Source organism: Bufo gargarizans, chromosome 2, assembly GCF_014858855.1.
Source record: "Bufo gargarizans isolate SCDJY-AF-19 chromosome 2, ASM1485885v1, whole genome shotgun sequence".
NCBI classification, from domain to species: domain Eukaryota; kingdom Metazoa; phylum Chordata; class Amphibia; order Anura; family Bufonidae; genus Bufo; species Bufo gargarizans.
In genome coordinates, this window is record NC_058081.1 from 681988930 (window position 1) to 682016538 (window position 27609).

General features: G+C 51.1%; 1 protein-coding gene across 1 annotated transcript in view; it reads left to right on the forward strand.

Annotated features, from left to right (window-relative positions):
- The first annotated feature begins 960 nt into the window (after positions 1-960).
- LOC122928965 (beta-1,4-galactosyltransferase 3-like) overlaps positions 961-27609 on the forward strand; it is a 65961-nt gene continuing 39312 nt past the window's right edge. Inside the window, exon 1 of the mRNA XM_044282318.1 lies at positions 961-1129. The gene's annotated coding sequence lies outside the window, so the exon portion shown is untranslated. The remainder of the gene's footprint in view (positions 1130-27609) is intronic.

The following is a 27609-nucleotide window of genomic DNA, read 5'->3' on the forward strand; positions in this document are numbered from 1 at the left end:
GCGGGCGATGCAGGCTCCAGGACGCTCCCCAACCACAGTGCCGTACATTGTAAAGTGGCCATGCTTGTTATTGCAGCACAGCCCCATTCACTTCAATGATGAGCTGCGCCTAGGTCATGTGACCGATGTACGGCGATGTCACATGGCCTAGGAGCGCCTGATCAGCGGGGGTCCCGGGTGTCGTACCCCCTCCGGTCAGACACTGATGACCTATTTAGAGGATAGGTCATCATTATTTCCAGGATAACCCATCAGGGGGGCACATACTTTCCTAAACGCCATGAAAAAGAAAACTCCAGGTGCTTAAACCTGCTCTATGGGCAAAAACGCCTCAATATACATCGAGCGAGTCTGTCCTTTTTTTTTTTTTAATCGTTGGGCTGGGGCCCACCAGAGGAAATTACTCTCGGGGGCCGGGGCCCAACCCCCATATCATCAATAAGTCTGATTCAAAGAAATAGACCCTAGGGGCAAGTGATTGGCCCCAAAGGCAGCCCAATGTTCTTTCTCTCCGGGCCCTTTGGGGCCCACCATGGTATCAGAGCCTGGGCCCCCCGGGGGATCCGCTGGAGGGCCAGTCCTACCCTGAATTTGGCCCATCAAAAGCAAAACACAATAAAACATGGCCGTCTGCGCACTTTGATGATAGTAAAAGGCTTTTTGGGCCAAGCAGCCCTCCGTCTATGCCCATTACTCTACACTCTTTCGTGCCCGGCTTTGTGCCAAGTAGGGCTTTCACCCCAGAGCAGGTCACTGGCCGCTAGGATAAGCCCCCCTCCTAAGTAATGAACGGGTTAATAAAAAAAAAATTAAGAAGCCGCACGGTTATCTATAACCTGCCATGTCCGGGGACCCTCACTGTGTTACCATAGCAACCGGGGATGCCGCCCTCATTGGGAGGCGCCTGATCACATGGTTGAGAAGAGGGGAGGGGCGGGAGGAGACAGCAGCATTCGTCACGTGGTATAGGGGGCGCAGCACATGTGCCAGGAATCCCCCTTCGCTCCTCCCATAGGCGACCCCGAGCAGGGACACGTGACCGGGGCAGCACCCCTTCCCGGCGGCTGGGATTGGGGGGAGACAGAAGCCCGGGGCTCCCGGAGGTCGGTGCTGGCGGCTGATGCCTGAGGTAACGGGATCTACATAACGGTTCTCAGCGGAGGGAGGGGCAGCGTGTCCGTCATATCCGTGTGTGCAGAGCCCAGTCTATACTGGTGGATAGGGGGGACCCCTGTGTGTACAGAGCCCAGTCTATACTGGTGGATAGGGGGACCCCCTGTGTGTGCAGAGCCAAGTCTATACTGGTGGATAGGGGGGTACCCCCCTGTGTGTGCAGAGCCCAGTCTATACTGGTGGATATGGGGGACCCCTGTGTGTGCAGAGCCCAGTCTATACTGGTGGATAGGGGGACCCCCTGTGTGTGCAGAGCCCAGTCTATACTGGATATGGGGGGACCCCCCTGTGTGTGCAGAGCCCAGTCTATACTGGTGGATATGGGGGACCCCTGTGTGTGCAGAGCCCAGTCTATACTGGTGGATAGGGGGGACCCCCCTGTGTGTGCAGAGCCCAGTCTATACTGGTGGATAGGGGGGACCCCCCTGTGTGTGCAGAGCCCAGTCTATACTGGTGGATAGGGGGGACCCCCCTGTGTGTGCAGAGCCCAGTCTATACTGGTGGATAGGGGGGGACCCCCCTGTGTGTGCAGAGCCCAGTCTATACTGGTGGATATGGGGACCCCTGTGTGTGCAGAGCCCAGTCTATACTGGTGGATATGGGGGACCCCCCTGTGTGTACAGAGCCCAGTCTATACTGGTGGATATGGGGGACCCCCCTGTGTGTACAGAGCCCAGTCTATACTGGTGGATATGGGGGACCCCCCTGTGTGTACAGAGCCCAGTCTATACTGGTGGATATGGGGGACCCCCCTGTGTGTGCAGAGCCCAGTCTATACTGGTAGATATGGGGGACCCCTGTGTGTACAGAGCCCAGTCTATACTGGTGGATAGGGGGGACCCCCTGTGTGTGCAGAGCCCAGTCTATACTGGTGGATAGGGGGACCCCCTGTGTGTGTAGAGCCCAGTCTATACTGGTGGATAGGGGGACCCCCCTGTGTGTGCAGAGCCCAGTCTATACTGGTGGATAGGGGGACCCCCCTGTGTGTGCAGAGCCCAGTCTATACTGGTGGATAGGGGGGACCCCCTGTGTGTGCAGAGCCCAGTCTATACTGGTGGATAGGGGGACCCCCTGTGTGTGTAGAGCCCAGTCTATACTGGTGGATAGGGGGACCCCCCTGTGTGTGCAGAGCCCAGTCTATACTGGTGGATAGGGGGACCCCCCTGTGTGTGCAGAGCCCAGTCTATACTGGTGGATAGGGGGACCCCCCTGTGTGTGCAGAGCCCAGTCTATACTGGTGGATAGGGGGACCCCCCTGTGTGTGCAGAGCCCAGTCTATACTGGTGGATAGGGGGACCCCCCTGTGTGTGCAGAGCCCAGTCTATACTGGTGGATAGGGGGGACCCCCTGTGTGTGCAGAGCCCAGTCTATACTGGTGGATAGGGGGGACCCCCTGTGTGTGCAGAGCCCAGTCTATACTGGTGGATAGGGGGACCCCCTGTGTGTGTAGAGCCCAGTCTATACTGGTGGATATGGGGACCCCTGTGTGTGCAGAGCCCAGTCTATACTGGTGGATATGGGGACCCCCTCCGTGTGTGCGGTGAACCCCCCCCCCCCCTTGTGTGTGGGATCCTTTGGCCACTAAACTGCCCCCCCCCCCCAAACATCATCATGTAGTTGTTTACCGCTGATACCCCCCAAGACCCTTTGTAGACTGACCCTGATATTGATGTGTGAAGTGCACGCCCCCCCAAAAAAAAAGTGCCGTCTGTGTAGATTGTACTTCCCCACTGTCCCCCCTGAAACAATAACTGCTGTTGACTGATCCTCTGTGCAGCGGCCCTCCTCACTGTATACTTTGCTGCTATGTCCCAGTAATGAGCTCTGGAGCCCCTCAGAACACACCCGGGGCCCCTGAACCCCCGAAGCGTCCTCTGCTGTCAGGATGTGTAATTACACCTTCTTTGGAGAAACGGTGTGATAACCAGGGCTGTGGAGTCGGTAGATAAATGCTCCGACTCCGACTCCTCAGTTCTTTGTACCTCCGACTCCGACTCCTCTGTATTTAATATGCAAATGTATTTTATACATTCCTTGAAGGAAAGAAAGAAGTTCTTCTAAGCTCTTCTAGCACAGAGAGGTAGTTGGGCAGAAGCTGCTGCCTTCTCCTTTGTGTGCTGATCTTCTGCTGAAGACAGGGCAGTGGGAGGATCCAAGAAGGGACATTTATTTTAAAACATGATTTCCCTAGAAGAATCCCATAGTCATGTTTAAAGTTTAAGACAACATTCTGAGTTTACACGTTTTATAGCCTTAGCTGAATGACAGCAGTTTTTCCAATGGTTTACAGCAGGGATGTCAAACTCGTGGCCCTCCAGCTGTTGCAAAACTACAACTCCCATCATGCCTGGGCATACTACAGCTATCAGGGAATGATAGGAGTTGTAGTTTTGCAACATCTGGAGGGCCATGAGTTTGACATCCATGGTTTACAGCTTCAGTCTTGAACTATTGACCCTCCATTCCCTTCACTTATACAAGTGTCTCTAGTCCTGCAAAACACATATTTACTTAATCCCTTATCAGTGAGAGGCTCGGTAAACCATGGGCATTGTGTTCCCTGTAACATCAGAACACAACACAATGCAAAGTATATGTATTGCCACTCCTAATTGTGCATTGCGTACCATATAGTGAAGCATATGAAAAGCTTCTTCACATCACTGAACGCGTTTGTTTTGCGGTTACGTGAGGCACTGCATGCATTGGCCTTTATTCTTACAGTAGAGAAGTCATTAATTATAACTGTTTATGAATTCGGACATTTAAACTTGCTTTTTTATTTTTTTATTCCAATTTAAATTTAGTAGGAGTCGGAGTCGGTTCATTTTTTGCCGACTCCGACTCCAGGTACCCAAAATTGACTCCGACTCCTCGACTCCGACTCCGACTCCACAGCCCTGGTGATAACCGTTATGGCCGCCAGTAGAATTTTCCCTAGGCTACCCACCCAGCTTTCCAGAGCCCCTGGCAGTCACCTCTACCTGTATAATCAGAGGATAGTTTTCTGTGCTGCCACATCCTGTGTATGGTGTCTCTATCCTCCCTCCGTCGCATCCTGTGTATTGTCCCTCCGCTATCCTCCCTCCCTCCATCCTGTGTATTGTCCCTCCGCTATCCTCCCTCCCTCCATCCTGTGTATTGTCTCTCCGCTATCCTCCCTCCATCCTGTGTATTGTCTCTCCGCTATCCTCCCTCCGTCGCATCCTGTGTATTGTCTCTCCGCTATCCTCCCTCCATCCTGTGTATTGTCTCTCCGCTATCCTCCCTCCATCCTGTGTATTGTCTCTCCGCTATCCTCCCTCCATCCTGTGTATTGTCTCTCCGCTATCCTCCCTCCGTCGCATCCTGTGTATTGTCTCTCCGCTATCCTCCCTCCGTCGCATCCTGTGTATTGTCTCTCCGCTATCCTCCCTCCGTCGCATCCTGTGTATTGTCTCTCCGTTATCCTCCCTCCGTCGCATCCTGTGTATTGTCTCTCCGCTATCCTCCCTCCATCCTGTGTATTGTCTCTCCGCTATCCTCCCTCCATCCTGTGTATTGTCCCTCCGCTATCCTCCCTCCCTCCATCCTGTGTATTGTCTCTCCGCTATCCTCCCTCCGTCGCATCCTGTGTATTGTCTCTCCGCTATCCTCCCTCCGTCGCATCCTGTGTATTGTCCCTCCGCTATCCTCCCTCCGTCGCATCCTGTGTATTGTCCCTCCGCTATCCTCCCTCCGTCGCATCCTGTGTATTGTCCCTCCGCTATCCTCCCTCCGTCGCATCCTGTGTATTGTCCCTCCGCTATCCTCCCTCCGTCGCATCCTGTGTATTGTCCCTCCGCTATCCTCCCTCCGTCGCATCCTGTGTATTGTCCCTCCGCTATCCTCCCTCCGTCGCATCCTGTGTATTGTCCCTCCGCTATCCTCCCTCCGTCGCATCCTGTGTATTGTCCCTCCGCTATCCTCCCTCCGTCGCATCCTGTGTATTGTCCCTCCGCTATCCTCCCTCCGTCGCATCCTGTGTATTGTCCCTCCGCTATCCTCCCTCCGTCGCATCCTGTGTATTGTCCCTCCGCTATCCTCCCTCCGTCGCATCCTGTGTATTGTCCCTCCGCTATCCTCCCTCCGTCGCATCCTGTGTATTGTCCCTCCGCTATCCTCCCTCCGTCGCATCCTGTGTATTGTCCCTCCGCTATCCTCCCTCCGTCGCATCCTGTGTATTGTCCCTCCGCTATCCTCCCTCCGTCGCATCCTGTGTATTGTCCCTCCGCTATCCTCCCTCCGTCGCATCCTGTGTATTGTCCCTCCGCTATCCTCCCTCCGTCGCATCCTGTGTATTGTCCCTCCGCTATCCTCCCTCCGTCGCATCCTGTGTATTGTCCCTCCGCTATCCTCCCTCCGTCGCATCCTGTGTATTGTCCCTCCGCTATCCTCCCTCCGTCGCATCCTGTGTATTGTCCCTCCGCTATCCTCCCTCCGTCGCATCCTGTGTATTGTCCCTCCGCTATCCTCCCTCCGTCGCATCCTGTGTATTGTCCCTCCGCTATCCTCCCTCCGTCGCATCCTGTGTATTGTCCCTCCGCTATCCTCCCTCCGTCGCATCCTGTGTATTGTCCCTCCGCTATCCTCCCTCCGTCGCATCCTGTGTATTGTCCCTCCGCTATCCTCCCTCCGTCGCATCCTGTGTATTGTCCCTCCGCTATCCTCCCTCCGTCGCATCCTGTGTATTGTCCCTCCGCTATCCTCCCTCCGTCGCATCCTGTGTATTGTCCCTCCGCTATCCTCCTCCGTCGCATCCTGTGTATTGTCCCTCCGCTATCCTCCCTCCGTCGCATCCTGTGTATTGTCCCTCCGCTATCCTCCCTCCGTCGCATCCTGTGTATTGTCCCTCCGCTATCCTCCCTCCGTCGCATCCTGTGTATTGTCCCTCCGCTATCCTCCCTCCGTCGCATCCTGTGTATTGTCCCTCCGCTATCCTCCCTCCGTCGCATCCTGTGTATTGTCCCTCCGCTATCCTCCCTCCGTCGCATCCTGTGTATTGTCCCTCCGCTATCCTCCCTCCGTCGCATCCTGTGTATTGTCCCTCCGCTATCCTCCCTCCGTCGCATCCTGTGTATTGTCCCTCCGCTATCCTCCCTCCGTCGCATCCTGTGTATTGTCCCTCCGCTATCCTCCCTCCGTCGCATCCTGTGTATTGTCCCTCCGCTATCCTCCCTCCGTCGCATCCTGTGTATTGTCCCTCCGCTATCCTCCCTCCGTCGCATCCTGTGTATTGTCCCTCCGCTATCCTCCCTCCGTCGCATCCTGTGTATTGTCCCTCCGCTATCCTCCCTCCGTCGCATCCTGTGTATTGTCCCTCCGCTATCCTCCCTCCGTCGCATCCTGTGTATTGTCCCTCCGCTATCCTCCCTCCGTCGCATCCTGTGTATTGTCCCTCCGCTATCCTCCCTCCGTCGCATCCTGTGTATTGTCCCTCCGCTATCCTCCCTCCGTCGCATCCTGTGTATTGTCCCTCCGCTATCCTCCCTCCGTCGCATCCTGCTGACGTCCCAAATCGCCCTCGGCCAATCACAGTCTGAACGGAATTCTGGAAGATTTCTGCTAAAACCGTGACCACTGTAGAACTGCAGCAGAGCCCGCGGTTGTCGCGGCGCTGGGGCTCTCCTCCGCTGTATCGCTACCCCCCCCCCCCCCCCCCCCCCTGTGAATAGTCCTGCTGGTCTGTGCGGGTTTCCCGTTTCTGAGCATGGTAAGGATTCGCACATTCACTGGCAGCAAGCGGACACTTTGAAAACAGTGCGGAGCTGGAACACAAAGTCGGTTAGAAGGTTGCGGACCCCTGACCTCCCCGTGTCCCGCCGCTGCAGTCTTTGTGGTTAACCATTAATTGTTCTATTTCGGAAATCTGATTTCAGCCTCAGGGATTATTGGTAACCCGCCCGTCGCTCGTGTTTTTCCATGAGGAGCACATGGCCACGAGGATCGTTCTGTGGCCTGCCTGCTGATTGTTGCCGTGAAACTGCAGCCTGTGAGTAAGTCCTCATGCACACGACCATTCCGTTTTTTGCGGTTCGCAAAAAACGGAACGGGCAATTTACGGAACCGGCGGCCCATTGTAGAAATGCCTATTCTTGTCCTCCAAAACGGACAAGAATAGGACACGTTATATTTTTTGGGCGAGCCAAGGAACGGAGCAACGGATGCGGACAGCACACAGAGTGCTGTCCGCATCTTCTGCGGCCCCATTGAAGTGAATGGGTCCGCACCCGAGCCGCAAAAACTGTGGCTCGAATGCGGACCCGAAAAAACGGTTGTGTGCATGAGGCCTAAGGCGAAGGTTACATTAACACCGCCATTAAAAACAGGCGCGCTGTCAGTTTTCAATCGGATGAATTTCATTATGTTTTTTTTTTTTTAAAACATCCTAACCCCTGCAGTGCCCTCAGTATTACTAATTCCCCCCTTCCCGATGTATAAAGAATGCCCCATTAGTGCCCCCAGTATAACACATAGCCTTCTCAGTGACACCCAGTACTGATAATGCCCCCATTAGTGCCCGCAGTATAACACATGGCCGCCTTAGTGACACCCAGTACTGACAATGCCCCTATTAGTGTCCCCAGTATAACACATAGCCTTCTTAGTGACACCCAGTACTGATAATGCCCTCATTAGTGCCCCCAGTATAACACATAGCCTTCTCAGTGACACCCAGTACTGATAATGCCCTCATTAGTGCCCCCAGTATAACACATAGCCTTCTCAGTGACACCCAGTACTGATAATGCCCCCATTAGTGCTCCCAGTATAACACATAGCCGTCTCAGTGACACCCAGTACTGACAATGCCCCTATTAGTGTCCCCAGTATAACACATAGCCGTCTTAGTGACACCCAGTACTGACAATGCCCCATTAGTGCCCCCAGTATAACACATAGCCTTCTTAGTGACACCCAGTACTGATAATGCCCCTATTAGTGCCCCCAGTATAACACATAGCCTTCTCAGTGACACCCAGTACTGATAATGCCCCCTTTAGTGTCCCCAGTATAACACATAGCCTTCTCAGTGACACCCAGTACTGATAATGCCCCCAGTATAACACATAGCCTTCTTAGTGACACCCAGTACTGATAATGCCCCATTAGTGCCCCCAGTATAACACATAGCCTTCTCAGTGACACCCAGTACTGATAATGCCCCCATTAGTGCCCCCAGTATAACACATAGCCTTCTTAGTGACACCCAGTACTGATAATGCCCCTATTAGTGCCCTCAGTATAACACATAGCCTTCTCAGTGACACCCAGTACTGATAATGCCCCCTTTAGTGTCCCCAGTATAACACATAGCCTTCTTAGTGACACCCAGTACTGACAATGCCCCTATTAGTGCCCCCAGTATAACACATAGCCTTCTCAGTGACACCCAGTACTGATAATGCCCCCATTAGTGCCCTCAGTATAACACATAGAAGTCTTAGTGACACCCAGTACTGACAATGCCCCTATTAGTGTCCCCAGTATAACACATAGCCTTCTCAGTGACACCCAGTACTGATAATGCCCCCAGTATAACACATAGCCTTCTTAGTGACACCCAGTACTGATAATGCCCCCAGTATAACACATAGCCTTCTCAGTGACACCCAGTACTGATAATGCCCCCATTAGTGCCCCCAGTATAACACATAGCCTTCTTAGTGACACCCAGTACTGATAATGCCCCCAGTATAACACATAGCCTTCTTAGTGACACCCAGTACTGATGATGCCCCCTTTAGTGCCCCCCATCCACTTGCTCCTGATGGACGAGTTGTTCATCTCCTGATGCAGAAGGACCTGCGCTCCCAGTGTGATGACGTCACCATTTGCTCCCATCGATCACACGGGGCGCGCAGACCCTTCTGCATGAGACTGTGATTATTGCCGGACCCCATTGTCCATGGGGAACTGGCAGTAAAGTAGAGGATACGGCAGGCTGCTCTGCGCCGGATCCGCAAACGAGGCCTAAGACTGCCGCCACTCATTACGGCCTCTTGTAAACAAATGTGTTTCTTTTTCTCCGTTTACGTTCCGTTTTTTGCATTGTATATGGAGAGTATGCAGAACCATTCATTTCAATGGATCTGCAATAAAAATAGAAGGTACTCCGTATGCCTTCCGTTTCCATATTTCTGTTTTTCCGTTCCATTCAAAGATAGAACCTGTCCTATTATTATCCGCATAACGGATAAGGATAGTGCTGTTCTATCAGGGGCCGGCTGTTCCGCTCTTCAAAAAACAGAATGCACCCGGATGTCATCCGTATTTTTTTGCGGATCCTTTTTTGGCGGATGCAAGAGGCCTAGGGCTGCTTTATTAGGTTTTTGAATCCAAAATCAGGAGAGGAGGTATAAAGGGCAGATACGACGTTTCCACTTTTTTAACCCCTTAGTGACCACCCATAGATGTTTTTACGGCGGTCAATAAGGGGCCTCTTGGGCTGGAGCGTCGCCTTTATACAGTGGCACCTCAGCCCAAGCTAGCGCTACAAAAAAAGTGCAGGAGATCCCTGCCCGCAGCTACCGGAGGTAGGGGCAGTGATCAGAGACCGTGACAAGCGGTGTCTGATCACATGATCACCGAAAATGCCGGCAGTAAACTTTCTCCCTCCTCATTTATTTGTGGACGATAAAGTCCTGGAGTTAATTGCGCAGCAGACTGCGCTGTACGACACACAGTTTGCTGTAGCCCCCCCGTCTATCTATACAAGACGGCGGACCCCCACAAGTGTCCCTGAAATGAAAACATTTTTGGGGGCTCACCCTGGACATGGGCATTGTAGACGAGCCATCTGTCCGATCCTATTGGGCTGCGAGTACTGTCCACTCATCCCCTGTGTTTGCAGCAGTTATGTCCCCAAACCGCTATGAAGCCCTAATGCGGTTTATGCATTTTTCTAACAATTCCCCCCCCCCCCCCGAACTGACCCAGCCTGCGACCGCCTAAATAAATCGAGACCCCTTTATTTCCCTCCTTAGGGATTTATTCTTAATATTAAATACCCCTGATAAAAATCTATCCGTCGATGAATCCCTTTTTAGTTTTAGAGGCCGCCATTCCCTCCGAGCGTGCCAGCTATGGGGTAAAATGATATGAGGTGTGCGAGAGCGAACCGGCTACACCTGCGCTCTGTCTGTATATGAGGGCAGGGACCCCAACTTAACCCCCCAGGCTGCCCCGAAAATATTGGGACATCGGGAAAAATTGTGTGGGATCTATTGGCGCCATTCCTACACAAAGGGTACCACGTGTAGGCTGATACTTTTTTTTTTTTTTTTTTTTTTATACCAGCATACCCCTTTGTAAATCCCTCCATGCTGCAAACTCAGGGGTTGTGGGACAGTCCGTAAAAATAGAGAAGGATACCCTCATCCGCTGAGTTTCATGATAACCCCGACTTCTCCACAGTTTTGTTTTTCTCTCTCGGGAATGCCACAACTGATTTTCACGAGGCTTTCATCATTTTAGTGATATATGCCTTATTTAATAGGGTTGCTCCTGCTGACACTTGCTCTTTAAAGGGTTTCTACCACTTTGGCGTCACATATTTGGCTGTCAGACACTAGCGATCCGCTAGTGTCTGCTCTGGCCAACCATCCTAATATAATTGCTTTTGGGGCGGTGGTTTGGCTAAAAAAACTACTTTTATTATTATGCTTTAGCACCTAGAGGCTCCGTCTACCTTCAGAAACTGCCGCCGCCGAGCGCGTCCCTCCAGCCCGCCCATCTCCTCCTGAATGCGATCCTCGTATGTATTCTGCGCATGCGCAGTGAATGTCTGATCGCTTCCTTGCTCAGACATCTCCACTGCGCCTGCGCGATGACGCCATAGTGCTCCGAGGAACAGGCGCAGTGGAGATGTCTGAACAGGGAAGCTGTCAGACATTTACTGCACATGCGCATAATACATACGAGGATCGCATTCAGGAGGAGATGGGCGGGCTGGAGGGACGCGCTGGGGGCGGCAGTTTCTAAAGGTAGACGGAGCCTCTAGGTGCTAATGACGCCCCCATAGCACCTAGAGGCTCATTTGCATATTAATAAAAGTAGTTTTTTTAGCCAAACCACCGCCCCAAAAGAGATTATATTAGGATGGTTGGGCAGAGCAGACACTAGCGGATCGCTAGTGTCTGACAGCCAAATATGTGACGCCTAAGTGGTAGAAACCCTTTAATGTAAGCTATAATTTGGAAAGTGATCCACTGATGCAGCCATAAAGCGTTTTGTTGTTAGGGTATTCCTATATCTGGGTGCAGCGCCGGGCACGCCCCCGTTCTGTGATCCGCAGCGTTCCTGCTGGCGTTCTCGCTGATCCCACGCACTGTCCGCTCCCGTCTTAGCACTTTCTGCCTGTGAAGCTGGGCTTCTGTTCTCCCGGCACAGATGTACTGTGGGTGGGAGTTCTCCGGAGCGTGTTTGCATGCATTGCTTCCACTTAAAGGGATTCTCCAGGATCTTTGTATTGGCGGCTGACTGAGTAGTCCCTGCTCCATAGTGAGTGGGTTCAGGACTCCGTCCGCGGTGCGCGGCTGATCGGTGGGGGCGTCCCACCAATGTGATATTGAGAGTCCATCAATCAATAGTCAGTAGTCTGCGTCATTGAGGTGTGAGGCATAAAACGCCTCCATGTTGTAGCCAGGGCGCAGGCTAAGGAAACGCCCACTGCCTTCCTCTTTCCGCGCCTGACCGCATGTTTCGACCCTGGACGTGTTTTTAGGCTGTTACCACAAAACTTTTGCCATGTCGTTACCCCGCGTCTGCGCCGGGGCGTAACATAACCCCCCTGCTGTGCTGGCGGCTGCGGTTATGTCGCCTCGTTCTGGAAGTCATCAAAGTTATATAAATCTGAGGCGCAGGAGTCGGCCGGAACGATTCTTCTTCCAATTGTAGCTGCTTTTTTCTTTTTTTTTTCTTTTGTACTCGTGTCGGCAAGATGCGAAAAGCCAGAGGCCGTTTGTACGTGGTCATGGGATTATGGGAAACCTTCTTGAAACTTGTGCCATGACGCGTTTTGAGTCACGCTGTGGTGGGAAAAGAATGGTGAGAGTTTCTGTCTCTTGGTCCATCCTATTGTCTTCTGTGATTTTGTGCTGTTGTGATTCAGCGCGGTGCGAGCCTAGGTCTGTTTCTATGGCGGGGACGCTGCAGGGGCGCGCGGTATTAATGCAGGTGAACCTGTAGTAGTCCAGATAACGCCTCTCCCCTCCTGTCAACCCATACAGTCCCATGTCAATAACATCACTCCCTCAGCCCCTCCACCATACAGTCCCATGTCAATAACATCACTCCCTCAGCCCCTCCACCATACAGTCCCATGTCAATAACATCACTCCCTCAGCCCCTCCACCATACAGTCCCATGTCAATAACATCACTCCCTCAGCCCCTCACCATACAGTCCCATGTCAATAACATCACTCCCTCAGCCCCTCCACCATACAGTCCCATGTCAATAACATCACTCTCTCAGCCCTCCACCATACAGTCCCATGTCAATAACATCACTCTCTCAGCCCCTCCACCATACAGTCCCATGTCAATAACATCACTCTCTCAGCCCCTCCACCATACAGTCCCATGTCAATAACATCACTCTCTCAGCCCCTCCACCATACAGTCCCATGTCAATAACATCACTCTCTCAGCCCCTCCACCATACAGTCCCATGTCAATAACATCACTCTCTCAGCCCCTCCACCATACAGTCCCATGTCAATAACATCACTCTCTCAGCCCCTCCACCATACAGTCCCATGTCAATAACATCACTCTCTCAGCCCCTCCACCATACAGTCCCATGTCAATAACATCACTCTCTCAGCCCCTCCACCATACAGTCCCATGTCAATAACATCACTCTCTCAGCCCCTCCACCATACAGTCCCATGTCAATAACATCACTCTCTCAGCCCCTCCACCATACAGTCCCATGTCAATAACATCACTCTCTCAGCCCCTCCACCATACAGTCCCATGTCAATAACATCACTCTCTCAGCCCCTCCACCATACAGTCCCATGTCAATAACATCACTCTCTCAGCCCCTCCACCATACAGTCCCATGTCAATAACATCACTCTCTCAGCCCCTCCACCATACAGTCCCATGTCAATAACATCACTCTCTCAGCCCCTCCACCATACAGTCCCATGTCAATAACATCACTCTCTCAGCCCCTCCACCATACAGTCCCATGTCAATAACATCACTCTCTCAGCCCCTCCACCATACAGTCCCATGTCAATAACATCACTCTCTCAGCCCCCTCCACCATACAGGTCCCATGTCAATAACTCACTCTCTCAGCCCCTCCACCATACAGTCCCATGTCAATAACATCACTCTCTCAGCCCCTCCACCATACAGTCCCATGTCAATACATCACTCTCTCAGGCCCCTCCACCATACAGTCCCATGTCAATACATCACTCTCTCAGCCCTCCACCATACAGTCCATGTCAATAACATCACTCTCTCAGCCCCTCCACCATACAGTCCCATGTCAATAACATCACTCTCTCAGCCCCTCCACCATACAGTCCCATGTCATAACATCACTCCCTCAGCCCCTCCACCATACAGTCCCATGTCAATACATCACTCCTCAGCCCCTCCACCATACAGTCCCATGTCAATAACATCACTTCCCTCAGCCCCTCCACCATACAGTCCCATGTCAATAACATCACTCCCTCAGCCCCTCCACCATACAGTCCCATGTCAATAACATCACTCCCTCAGCCCCTCCACCATACAGTCCCATGTCAATAACATCACTCCCTCAGCCCCTCCACCATACAGTCCCATGTCAATAACATCACTCCCTCAGCCCCTCCACCATACAGTCCCATGTCAATAACATCACTCCCTCAGCCCCTCCACCATACAGTCCCATGTCAATAACATCACTCCCTCAGCCCCTCCACCGTACAGTCCCATGTCAATAACATCACTCCCTCAGCCCCTCCACCGTACAGTCCCATGTCAATAACATCACTCCCTCAGCCCCTCCACCATACAGTCCCATGTCAATAACATCACTCCCTCAGCCCCTCCACCGTACAGTCCCATGTCAATAACATCACTCCCTCAGCCCCTCCACCGTACAGTCCCATGTCAATAACATCACTCCCTCAGCCCCTCCACCGTACAGTCCCATGTCAATAACATCACTGCCGTGCCTCCAGTCCCCCCCCCCCCCCCCCACCAATAAAGTGCAGTCCAGTATACCGTGTCCTCCCAGTACTTTATGCATTCACACCAGTCCCCCCCCCCCCCCCCCCCCCGGGGTCCTAGAAACCTGCGGCTCGGCTACATCTCGTCCGAGAATCTGCTCCTTCTAGCCCAGCGGCGCTCATTGATTTCGGCATGGATCTGTGGCTGCTGGCGGCTCCTCTGGGACGTCTGCCGGCGTCTCTTGTGTCGCTGATGAACTTGTAGACACGGCTGCTCTTGATGTAGATAAGAATGGGCCATCGATCGCGCCTGGGTCTCGTGCAGCGTCGCCTCGCTCCGTTATTCTGCACTTTACCCAGCATGCACTGCTTGTTTGCGGGAGGTGGGCTTTCTGAGACTTGTATGCCAATGACCTATCCTGTGGATTTGGTGAGGGTCCCGCACCCAGGACCCCCGCCGATCAGCTGTTTGAGAAGGCACCGGCCACGACCTGCTCACAAAGTGCTCGGGGTCGCGCTAAGCTGAGCTGCGCCAAGGTCATGTGACCGATGTGTCGGACTAGGAAAAGCTATGAGCGCCTCCGTCTTCTCAGCCGATCGGCAGCTCCGAGCCTCCGCTCACCTGACCGCGGCTGTTTCGCCGTAGATTTCGTACCACGCCTGACCCCGCTTGTGCTTGCAGATCAGCTAATCCTCAAGGGGCATCCGAGATGAAAGAAGTTTCTATGGCGCTGGCACAGCCGGGCCCCCGGGAGCCCTATCTGCCAATCACGTGGCGACTGCAGGCTGACGCAGATCGCTTTGTGTTCTGCATTTTGTCTTTGTTTTAGAGACATTTCTCACCTTATAGCATATCCTTGTTCCGGGGCGAGCCTCTGGTAAATATTAGCCTTGGGAAGAAGAATCTATTCTGATGTCTGCGATCGGCGCAGATAGGGGGGGGGGGGGGGGCGTGCCCACACAGAGCAAACACACTGGGCGTCAGCAGCTGATTTCATTCTTGTGCAACTTCTCCAGTGTTCATTGTTTCAATTTGTCACATTTAAAAAATTATTATTTGAAGATCTCTGCTTGCTGTCATCGCGTGAAAAATCCATCCTAACCTAATACCTCTCACCACTGAGGTTTTTATTTATTTTTTACAATTAAAAGGGGTGCACTCTTTGGGGAGGGAGGGGGGGGGGGGTTAGCAGACCTGCGAAGGACATACTTACTTGCTTCCTAGCGCTAGCTCCGCTGCACTCCAAAGATGTTAACTTCCGTTTTGACACCGCTGCAGCCAATCGTTGGCTGCAGCAGTGACCTGCTCTCCTTGTATCATGTGAAGGGATGCAGGTCACTGCCGGGGGTAGCGATTGGCTGTGACGGCGTCAATATGGAAGAGCGGAGAACCGGCACTGGGAAGCAGGTGAACAATTCCTTTAAATCCAGTCTAGGCAAACCTCAGACTGATGTGTTTTGGCTGCGCTGATACATTGTAACAACCGGTGAGGACTAGAGAGATTTGCGCTGCTTCCGTGTGCTAAGGCCTGATTCACCTGACTCGGTCCGGGAAACAAGACCGCAGCTTCCCTGACCCGAACAGCACAGTACAACGGACCCCCGACCAGATAGTTACTGACGGTATCGGAAATCGCTAGGTCGCAGTCACTTCGGGTCAGTGGAGATGCGGCCGACACTTGGGCTGTTTTTTATTTATTTTTATTTTTTTTGGACCGGGAACGGTTGTGTAAATCGAGCCGGGCTCCCAATAGATGGCCTGGCCTGGGTGCAAGTGCATTTGTCTCTGAAGGGGGGTTTTAGATTCTGGCTATAAACAGTGAATGTTTGCATTCACTGACAGCAAGCAGCGATTTTGGAAGGAAAAAAAGTCTCCAAACTAGCGCACAGACTAAACATAGAGGATTTTCCCGTGGCAGCCAATCGGATTTCACTCGCCGTTATTTCAGAGCTGCGACCTGATTGGTTGCCATGAGGAGCCCCCCCACTTCTCCTCTGCACCAGTTAGCAGGTCTCGGGACTGTTTGGTTATATGGTGGGTGTTGAATTGAGTCGGAAATCCACCTCCTGTGCCGCCGAAGCTGCGGCAGCCTGCATCCCCCATGCTTTACACTGCAGCGCTGATTGTTTAGGTCGCCTGTGTATAAGCAGAAGCTTAGTACACGACGAACCGATTTTCGTTACAACATAATTATAAAATGCATTGAGCCGAGATGGGAGGGGCCTCAGGGGTAGGGGGTCTCGACGGCAGCAGGTTAGAAACGGCGAGCTGCACCTTGAGACGTCTGGAAGCTGTTGGTCGTCGGTCTTAATCTTAGCCGCCTCTCGCTATGACTCACCGTCGCCTGTTTAGTGACAACAGAGAGACGCTGTTTATACAGAAGCAACGTGCGCTGTACCGTGTCGCCGTTATCAGCCCACGAAGGGGGCGCCCCGACCAGGGTATGATAGGCTGGGACATGTAGTGCACCTCCCTGGCTGCTTCTGTCCGTGTGCTAGTTATACCCTGAGACCCCCTACAGTGTATGGATCAGCACAAGCTGGGATATATAGTGCACTAGGTGCTATAGCTGTGCTCATCCTGATCCTCCTGTTTCACGAGCGTTCTATTCCGGACTTGTGAGAAAGCAGTCGCGGCAGTCTGCCGGGTGCGCGTGCACTAGTGAGGAGGCGCCGCCCCGTGTCGCTTCGGTTGTGTGCAGATTTCGATACCATGCAGGGGCTATATGACATGGTGACAACCACTGGAAGCTCAGTGATGGCTGCTTTTGCGGTTGTCGCCCACCTGCTGGACGGGACCCTGAAACGGTTGAATTAAAGGGACACTCCGAGACCAGTTGCTTGCCTTGGGCATGGCGTGATGAATCTGTGTCACACTCCACCCCCCCCAGGCCCTGCATTGGTCATAACACAATGTATCCGTTCGGCATGGAGTGTTCCATTAAGAGGGCGACTCGGGGGCTGAACTTTCCAGGTTACGCTACGTTCACATTAGCGTTAAGAAATCCGACTGTCGGCCGCGCAAAAAAAACCCCACTGGCTTTTATGCCGGAAAGCGTCTAGACCCCTGTTGGATCCCATTATTATCAGTGGCGGTCCGGCAGTCCCCAGCATCATCACGGTGAAGTCTGGCGCTGCGGGAAGCTCTTCGCCGGGCGCGGCCTTGCCCCTGTGGAATAGCGGCGTTGCCTTGCCAGCTGTATCCCGTCTCCACCTGCGATTCCCTGAGCTCGGCAGTGAGAGGATCTACGTTCTCCATCACCAGCGGCTGCCAGATGTCCCCCGAGTCCTGCCCGACGAGATTCCCAGTTTCCTCCACGCGTTCTGAGGTCCTGACGTTCTCTCTGTTGGCGCACCAGATCATAAGGTCCGCATTAGTGCCGCCCGAGGGCAGACGGTTGAAGTCTGGGGCACACGCTTTGCTGATGGCGCCTCCCTGATATAACGGCTGCGGAGGGGGCGGCCGTGCAGCTTTCTAAGGCTAGAAAGTGACCTCTGCGGAACGGTATCCCGCTAGTCTAGAGGAGCAGACTACCCGAGTTCCTGTATGCGGTATAGTCGGGGGGGTCAGGTTTCCTGCAGAAAGCCGGTGTTTATGCCAGGAAGCAGATAAATCCTGTTGTCGCCGGATACAGTAATATAATGCCGGTGTTCTGCTCTTTGCGCTGGAACACACTACCGGAATACCGTACCACAGATGTGAACCTAGCGCCGAAGAATTTATGAAGCCCTGCACTCCAGAATTCTGGCTTCAAAAAGTTGTACCGAGGGCTTCATGACTTTTCCTGCTTATCTGTGCCAAAACTTTTTGAAAACTTTCTCCAGTGCAGGCGTGGTGGGGAAAGTGGAGCAACTTCTCAGGACGAAGGGGAGGTTCACACTGAGATTTTTGGAGCAGGTTCTCTGGCAAATTCCCCTTCAGGTTTTTCAACCAAAGCGGGAAGTGGGAGTATAATGGGAAGTGGGAGTATAATGGGAAGTGGGAGTATAATGGGAAGTGGGAGTATAATGGGAAGTGGGAGTATAATGGGAAGTGGGAGTATAATGGGAAGTGGGAGTATAATGGGAAGTGGGAGTATAATGGGAAGTGGGAGTATAATGGGAAGTGGGAGTATAATGGGAAGTGGGAGTATAATGGGAAGTGGGAGTATAATGGGAAGTGGGAGTATAATGGGAAGTGGGAGTATGGAGGACGTTACTTCTCCTGCCTGTTGGATCCACTTCTTGCTTTGACTGAAAAGCCTGCACAGAAATTTGCCACCAGACCACCTCCATGTGAACCTACCCTTAGCGTTAACCTGGTCAGAAACCGCTGAGAACCCACCAGCTTTACCAACAAGCATCGTGCAACTTTTTTTTGCCAATTATGGCAATAGAGGCTCCTGAATTTTAACCCCCCCCCCCCCCCAATTAGTCACTCCCTTCATTTTTTCCTCTCTGTTGCTATCGGTGAATGGTAATATTCTCTGACCCCCCCCCCTAGAGGCAGAAAAATAACACTCACAGATCAGTTTAGCAGAATAGTGAGTGCAGCTCTGCAGTATAATACAGGATGTAACTCAGGATCAGTACAGGATAAATAATGTATGTACACAGTGACTGCACCAGCAGAATAGTGAGTGCAGCTCTGGAGTATAATACAGGATGTAACTCAGGATCAGTACAGGATAAGTAATGTATGTACACAGTGACTGCACCAGCAGAATAGTGAGTGCAGCTCTGGAGTATAATACAGGATGTAACTCAGGATCAGTACAGGATAAGTTATGTAATGTATGTACACAGTGATTCCACCAGCAGAATAGTGAGTGCAGCTCTGGAGTATAATACAGGATGTAACTCAGGATCAGTACAGGATAAGTAATGTATGTACACAGTGACTCCACCAGCAGAATAGTGAGTGCAGCTCTGGAGTATAATACAGGATGTAACTCAGGATCAGTACAGGATAAATAATGTAATGTATGTACACAGTGACTGCACCAGCAGAATAGTGAGTGCAGCTCTGGAGTATAATACAGGATGTAACTCAGGATCAGTACAGGATAAATAATGTAATGTATGTACACAGTGACTGCACCAGCAGAATAGTGAGTGCAGCTCTGGAGTATAATACAGGATGTAACTCAGGATCAGTACAGGATAAATAATGTAATGTATGTACACAGTGACTGCACCAGCAGAACAGGATGTGACTCAGGATAAGTAATGTATGTACACCTTTTTCTGTGAATTCTGGACTGGAGTCAGTAGCAGCTACTGTGTGCGGATATGAAATCTGATGCTATACATATGATGGCGGCGCACGGTTTAGTCCTATTAAGGCCTATGTGCAGCATAGTAAACCAGCAGCAGGGATCCCGTCGCCGTCCTCGGAGCCTGAAGCTGATAGAAGCGCGTTAGTTGTGATAACTGACGATGTGTCATCCGGAATGAAGCAATTTATCACGAATTGGCCGTCATTATCGGATGTCATTATTCCGCACGTGCAGGTTTTACAGCCAGTCGGGTGTGGCTCAGGAGGGAAGGTATTAAGGGCGCACGGTCTTCCCTTTTTTCTAATCCTCTCTCATTTTTGGTTTTAAGAAAACACTTCAGTACACCAGTACGTGTGGCTGTCCCCTAAGGCCGGGTTCACAAGTGACCGAAGATCCAGCAGAAAAGCTGCTGTGGTTTTTTCTGCACTTGCACCGCAAAGAACGCACAGGAAAAGCGCGGCAGACGCTCACGTATTACACGTTTTTTTTGCTGAGAAGCCAGCAGATCCGACCCTCTCCATTGAGAAGGAGAAATCCGCTGTATAAATTGACATGCTGAGGATTTCAGATCCGCAATGCTTCCGCTTTTTTGCGTTTTTTTTTTTTTTTTTTTTTTTTGTCTGTGTAGATGAGCATTGTTTTTCACGCCTCGGTTCTGCGTTGCGTGAAAATGGCAGAATGTTCTATATTCAGCGGTTTTCTTTGCGCAGCCCTGGCCCCATAGAAGTGAATAGGAGGCTTTTTAGATTCGATTTTTGGAGCAGAAAACGCGTGAAAAGCCGCGACAAAAAACATTGTGAGACGGGGGCCCTTAGGGTAGATTTACATAGAGGAATTTCGGAGACAAAATGTGCTGCACATCCTGCGCCGCGGTCTCTGCCATCAGTTTCCACACAGACCCATTCCAGGTTAAAATACTGATGACCCATCCTCATTTCAATGGGGCCGCAAAAGATGCGGTCAGCACACCGCGTGTTGTGCGCATCCGTAGTTCTGTTCTGCGGCCCAGCAAAAATATATAGAACATGTCCTGTGTAAGAAACTCACGGCATTGGGGCCCATTCAGAAGGCCATATGAACAGTCCGCTTTGCGGCATGCACGCGGACACGTTCATTTCAATGGGGCCGCAAAAGAGGCAGACAGCACGCGGTTCCACGGAAAAGCTAGAGCATGTCCCATCCTAGCCCCCCCTCCCCCATCACCGACAAGAATAGGCATTTACTGTTACAGTTGCGGCTATGTGCGGTCAGCAAATTGTGGAACGCGCATGGCGGGTAACTGTGTTTTGCGGCTCCGCAAAAACACTACGATCATGTAAATGTGCCTTTTTAAATATTGAGCGTTCCTGCCCGACCCCGGCTGTGCTGAATTGTACTGACTGCCTTCCGTCAGTCCAGCTGAGGTCGGGCAGGAAGGCTCAGCATAAGGCCTCATGCACACGACAGTATTTTTTCACGGTCCGCAAAACGGGGTTCTGTTGTTCCGTGATCCGTTTTTGTTTCCATGTGTCTTCCTTGATTTTTGGAGGATCACCAGACATGAAGGAAAGTGAAAAAAAATCTGTCAAGTTTGCCTTGCAAATAATAGGAAAAAAAAGGACACTGATCACAGACGCGGATGATAATCTTGTGTGCATCCGTGTTTTTTCACGGACCCATTGACTTGAATGGGTCCGCGAACCGTTGTCCGTGAAAAAAAATAGGTCATATTTTTTTCACGGACTGGAAACACGGATCACGGACGACAAACGGTGCATTTAGCGCTCCCCCCCCCCCCCCCCTTCCTCAGGGACTTCTATATAGTGACCTGTCTTACGTGGGATCGAGGGGTAACCAAGAGCCCCCCACACCTCCCCCGATCATCTGATTGGACTGAATTAAAGGGGTTGTCCAGAATTAGAACCACATAGCTGTTTTCTTCCTAAAAACAGCGCCACACCTGTCCATGTCTGGTATTGCAGCCCAGCTCCACTGGAGTCATTGGGACAGACCCGTAGTAACGCACACAGACTGCCGACAGGGGCAGCACTGTTTTTTCAAAAGAAGACAACCCCTTTAATCTTCATGCACACAACTGTACTTTTTTTTTTTTTTTTTTTTCCCGGTCCGAAAATCGCGGATCCGAAACACAGATACGATCTGTGTGAAGTCTGCATTTTATTTGTACGTACGCATTCATATGTCCTTTCCGCAAGTGGATAGAACTTTTCCTACACTTGTCCTCAAAATGCAGACCCATTGAAGTCAATGGGTCTGTAAAAAATGTGCATGCAACACATACCACGTCCGTATTTTGAGGATCCGTAATTTGCGGAGAGCAAAACGGATAAATCCCTGATGCACACGACCGTAAGCTGGTTGTATGTTTTTCATGCAGGTGTAAACACTCGACTCCCATGTATACATGCAGACCGGGCTCGCCTGAGCATGCGTGTGCTTCTATAGGGAAGGAGATGAGCCAGTGCCAGGCACCGCCGGGGAGAAGAGTCGGCCATGTTGGAATCCAGCGGCACGATCCTTCTGCCATCCAAGGAGACTCAGGGCCCCCCCATACACATCAGATGGTTGGACGTCCTTTTTAAAATCGGCAGGTTGGTTTGACGTTTGTGTAGAGCAAGGATGCCCAACCTGCGGCCTACAGCTATTAGGGCATGCTGGGAGTTGTAGTTTCACCAGCATCCCTGGTGTAGAGTGTATGGCCATCTTATGGGGGGTGCGACTGAAGGCTAAGGAGCAACTGCGCTTTTCAGATCTGGAGGAGAGCTGCTAATATTTCGCACAGTGAGCATTTGCCGCCTCTTCAGGCACAACAAACGTGGACCAAAGTGTTTTAATTCATCACCATTTTCAAGATCACCGCTCGCTGTCAGTGAATGGCAACGTTCTTGTCTACCTGGACCTTGTACAGGTTGATTCAGGGACGCGTCTACTAAGGGACTCGCGATCAGGGACGAAGCTAAAGGGGTTCAGAGGTAGAAGTCACCACCGGGCCCAGGAGCCTGAGGGGGCCCGAAGACACCAGTACTATAGAAAGTGCATGCTGGTCAAGTTACACCTCTGGCTGGAGGGAAGGGGTTAAGTCAAAAATTTGGCATGGGAGCGGGGGGGGGTGTTTCTATTTTTGCCTCGGGCAGCAGGTAGGCTATGTGCTTCCCTGCCCCCAGCCACAAAGCTCCGAGGAAAGAGGGGCCCAAGCTGAACTCTTGCACCGGGGCCCATGAGACTATTTTTATATTTGTACCCTTTTTTTTTTTTTTTGGGGACGCCAGCCCCGGCTAGTTTACTAGCATTTACACCTGGAAATGCCGGATCCGCTGGTAAAAATGTATAAAAAAAAAAATATATAACAGATCAGTTTCTCCTTATGACATGGAGAGAGAGATCCATTCTTGCAATGCAAGATTCTGTCCGTTTGCATGCAGATTTTCGCATCCGGCAGGCAGTTATGGCGACGGAATTGCTTGCCGGATCACTCTGCCGCAAATGTGAAAGTCCCCTTAGGCAACTTGTACATGTGATCTTCTGATCTCTTGTCCCATAGACTGTAATGGAATACTTGCAGTCTATGGGATTTTCACTAGCCCTTTCCAGGCAGCTCGCTGGGACAGCCTGGGAGCTTTCACAAGGCCCCTGGTTGCCATAACAACCCATCCGAGCGCCGGAATTTCGCTGTGGGGGGGGGGGGGGGGGCGCCGGTTGAAGGGCGGCCCTCTAACTGCTCAGATGCCACGGGTCTATCGACCACAGCATCTGAGGGGTTAAAGTGACCGAGATCGGAGTTCAGCTGCGTAGGGAGCAGGATCAGCTGATGAGCGTGCCCCACTATTACCTCAGGGGTCGCAAATAATTTAAAGGGGTTGTCCTATGAACGACACATCTCCAGGAGAAGTCTGATCAGTGGAGGTCTGATCGCTGGGGGTCCTGTGCTCCTCTTAGTGGAGCGCACTCTGCTCTATGGGACGGTGGAGCAGAAGTGGACATGCGCCAGCCTTGGACCCTCGCTCTGGCGATCCGCCGGGGTCCCAGTAGTTTGAGCTTTCGTCGGACCCTTCCCCCAACCTACTGGTCTGCAGCTCAGGAACTCGGCATTACTGGAAGGGCCAGCGTCTATTTATCCAGCTCTTAGAAGTATTCCTCCAGCTCTTAAAATGCGCTCCCCCCCCCCCCCCCCATTAATATTCATATATAGCCAGGAGACCCGGAGCTAATGCGGAAGCGGCGTCCTCATACCTCCCGCGAGCTGTAACCTGTGAGTGGAGAGAGTGACCGCAGCTCATGCATTAAAAATGAAGCCCCCCCCCCCCCTCATTAGGGCCAGCACCGGCTATCCAGGTCAGTGCCTATTACAGCCCATTGCTGATAATAAGATTTCCGGCAGATGCTGGCGGAGGGATAATGAGGCCGCCGCGGAGCTGATATCATTCCCCCCCCCCCCCCCCCACCCACGATCCTTTCTGGCAAAGCATCATTTTCAGTAAATCTCAAAAATCTCCGACACATCTGTTCATTAACCATTTAAAGGGCAGGTAAGGCCTAATTGACATTTCCATGTCAATTTCGTCTGTGTTTTCGTTTTTTATTTTTTTTCCTGTCTGTGTGGCGTCCATGGAGCCCAAAACTCTTTAGCCAGCCCCATCGGTGATAATTGCTTTTGCCGTTGCTCCATCACAAACATTTTACCCAAATTGCTGCAGCTCCAGCGCGTTGCATCATCCTGTGCACTGATTCACTCAATATGTAGTCGGCTGCGCTCACAATTCTGCAGGCTTCAGAGCTGAACTCTCCCTGCTTGTTCAGGGTCCGCACAGAACTTTTTCTGCTAGCTTGAATTCTGCAAAGCGGCTTCTTTTTCACCAGGCACAAAATATTGTGATCTTACGCGCGAAGGACGAATGGTATGCTCACACGAGGCAGGTTAATAGCAATAGTAATGTGGACGAGATTTTATTAAATTTCATCCACTCCCCCACTTGCGACGAAAGATGTGCCCGAAAAGCGGCTCGCAGGGCAGACTGCAGATTTGCACACTTGTACGTTTTTATGTTACGAGTTTTCATCCTTTGCAGTGCATGGAGGGAACGCCCCCGGAGAATCCACAGCACGCTCTGTAACGGATCCACAGGGAGCTCACACGGGTCGGTTGGCTTTTTGGGGTCCGCTCCTGGTTTGGACTAGCAACATCAAAAAACCTGAACGCGTGGCCATAGCCTAAGACCTTGTCTGGTGCTAAACGGCAAGGTTGCCTCCGTCACGTTAACCGCACCACGATTGGGCAATCAAAATAGATGCAAGACCCCGTTTTGCACATTTATAATTGCTGTTCTCTCCCTTTTGGGAGTGTTGGGGGCCACTCTGTATAAGTGACCCTCAATCATTCTCTGTGGCAGGGATGCCCAACCTGTGGCCTTCCAGCTGTTGAAAAACTACAACTCCCTGCATGCTTGGACAGCTTACAGCTATTAGGGCATGCTGGGAATTGTAGTTTTGCAACAGCAGGTTGAGCATCCCTGAAGCGATCGTCCATCCCCATACATCGGAGGAGCAGCTCTCATCTCCTCTTACAATCGGGAAATTATCGGGAATGTTTGGTTTGTTCCGATAATTGCCTGAAACATTGGTCTGGGCAAAAGGACCTTTAGTCATGGAAGCCCAAAGAGCCTTCTACTCTACTGTCCAGGGGCGTCCCATGGTAGAACCTCAGTGTGCAGTAGCTGACTGCACATGGAGGCGATACAGATGTTATACTGCGGTCTCTGGCTGGTAGCATGCATGCCGCACCTGATATTACATCCTCCACTCTCCCTCCATATTAAAATAACCTGGAGCTCCATGTGCCGGGGAGCCATATGCAACACCCGAGGCTTCTGGATGAGCCTCCTGCATCTTAATTGGAGCGCAAAGGTAGCAGAAGGTGACTGCTCGAATCCAATTCTACACGGCGAGATTACGTTTGCAGTCTCCGGCTGTGGGCGGCGGAGGAGGGGGATACATAGACTGCTAATGTCCATATTGGTCACCACCCAGCTTTTCCTTACTCGGATGCATCTTAGAAGTGGCTGTAGGGTCTGCGCGTTCCTTAGAAGAGAACCTATGCGTGTAGCGCATATTATTAAACCTGCCCGGCAGCTGTGGGGTCGACAGGCCAGGCTTTTCACGTGGACGGATCTGCATAAATATGTAACCAGGCTCCTCTTATGGTGCGCCAGCGGAGAAGGCTCCAAGACGTCTTGAGAACATCTGTGTGGACTCTTCTCGCACATGTGGTCAGTGCAGGAGATATTTGCTCTACAGAGAGGGAAGATCAAGGCCTTGGAATTTGCAAAAAGTCGTAAATCATGCAAAAAAAACAAACAAACCTTTCACAGTTCATAGATTGAATGTTTCTGTTCACTGACAGCCAGTAAGATCTGTGCTATTTCATTGCCTCAGGTGTTACACTTCTCTTCTGTAGTTGTCATAGCCTCTTACATCAACCATTGCGGAACTTATCCGGATAGATTTCACAGCGGCCCAGACCCCGTCCCTGCAGAGGAGACACACACTGAGCACATCCCTGGACAGAAGTGATTTGCTCTGACTAAGGACCTCCTGGGAGTTGTCCTCTCCTGTACGTGGTTAAATTAACCACCTCAACCCCGCTAGCTGAAACCCCCTTCATGACCAGGCCACTTTTTACACTTCTGCACTACACTCCTTTCACCGTTTATTGCTCGGTCATGCAACTTACCACCCAAATGAATTTTACCTCCTTTTCTTCTCACTAATAGAGCTTTCATTTGGTGGTATTTCATTGCTGCTGACATTTTTACTTTTTTGTTATTAATCGAAATTGAACGATTTGTTTGCAAAAAATGACATTTTTCCCTTTCAGTTGTAAAATTTTGCAAAAAAAACGACATCCATATATAAATTTTTTGCTAAATTTATTGTTCTACATGTCTTTGATAAAAAAATAAAAATGTTTGGGTAAAAAAAAAATGGTTTGGGTAAAAGTTATAGCGTTTACAAACTATGGTACAAAAATGTGAATTTCCGCTTTTTGAAGCAGCTCTGACTTTCTGAGCACCTGTCATGATTCCTGAGGTTCTACAATGCCCAGACAGTAGAAAACCCCCACAAATGACCCCATTTCGGAAAGTAGACACCCTAAGGTATTCGCTGAGGGGCATAGTGAGTTCATAGAACTTTTTATTTTTTGTCACAAGTTAGCGGAAAATGATTTATTTTTATTTATTTTTCTTACAAAGTCTCATATTCAACTAACTTGTGACAAAAAATAAAAACTTCCATGAACTCACTATGCCCCTCACGGAATACCTTGGGGTGTCTTCTTTCCAAAATGGGGTCACTTGTGGGGTAGTTATACTGCCCTGGCATTCTAGGGGCCCTAATGTGTGGCAAGTAGTTTGAAATCAAAATGTGTAAAAAATGACCGGTGAAATGCGAAAGGTGCTCTTTGGAATATGTGCCCCTTTGCCCACCTAGGCTGCAAAAAAGTGTCACACATCTGGTATCGCCGTACTCAGGAGAAGTTGGGGAATGTGTTTTGGGTTGTCATTTTATATATACCCATGCTGGGTGAGAGAAATATCTTGGCAAAAGACAACTTTTCAAAAAAATTTTATACAAAGTTGGCATTTGACCAAGATATTTCTCTCACCCAGCATGGGTATATGTAAAATGACACCCCAAAACACATTTCCCAACTTCTCCTAAGTACAGAGATACCACATGTGTGACACTTTTTTGCAGCCTAGATGTGCAAAGGTGCCCAAATTCCTCTTAGGAGGGCATTTTTAGACATTTGGATCCCAGACTTCTTCTCACGCTTTCGGGCCCCTAAATTGCCAGGGCAGTATAAATACCCCACATGTGACCCCATTTTGGAAAGAAGACACCCCAAGGTATTCAATGAGGGGCATGGCAAGTTCATAGAATTTTTTTTTTTTCTTTTACCAGTTAGCGGAAATAGATTTT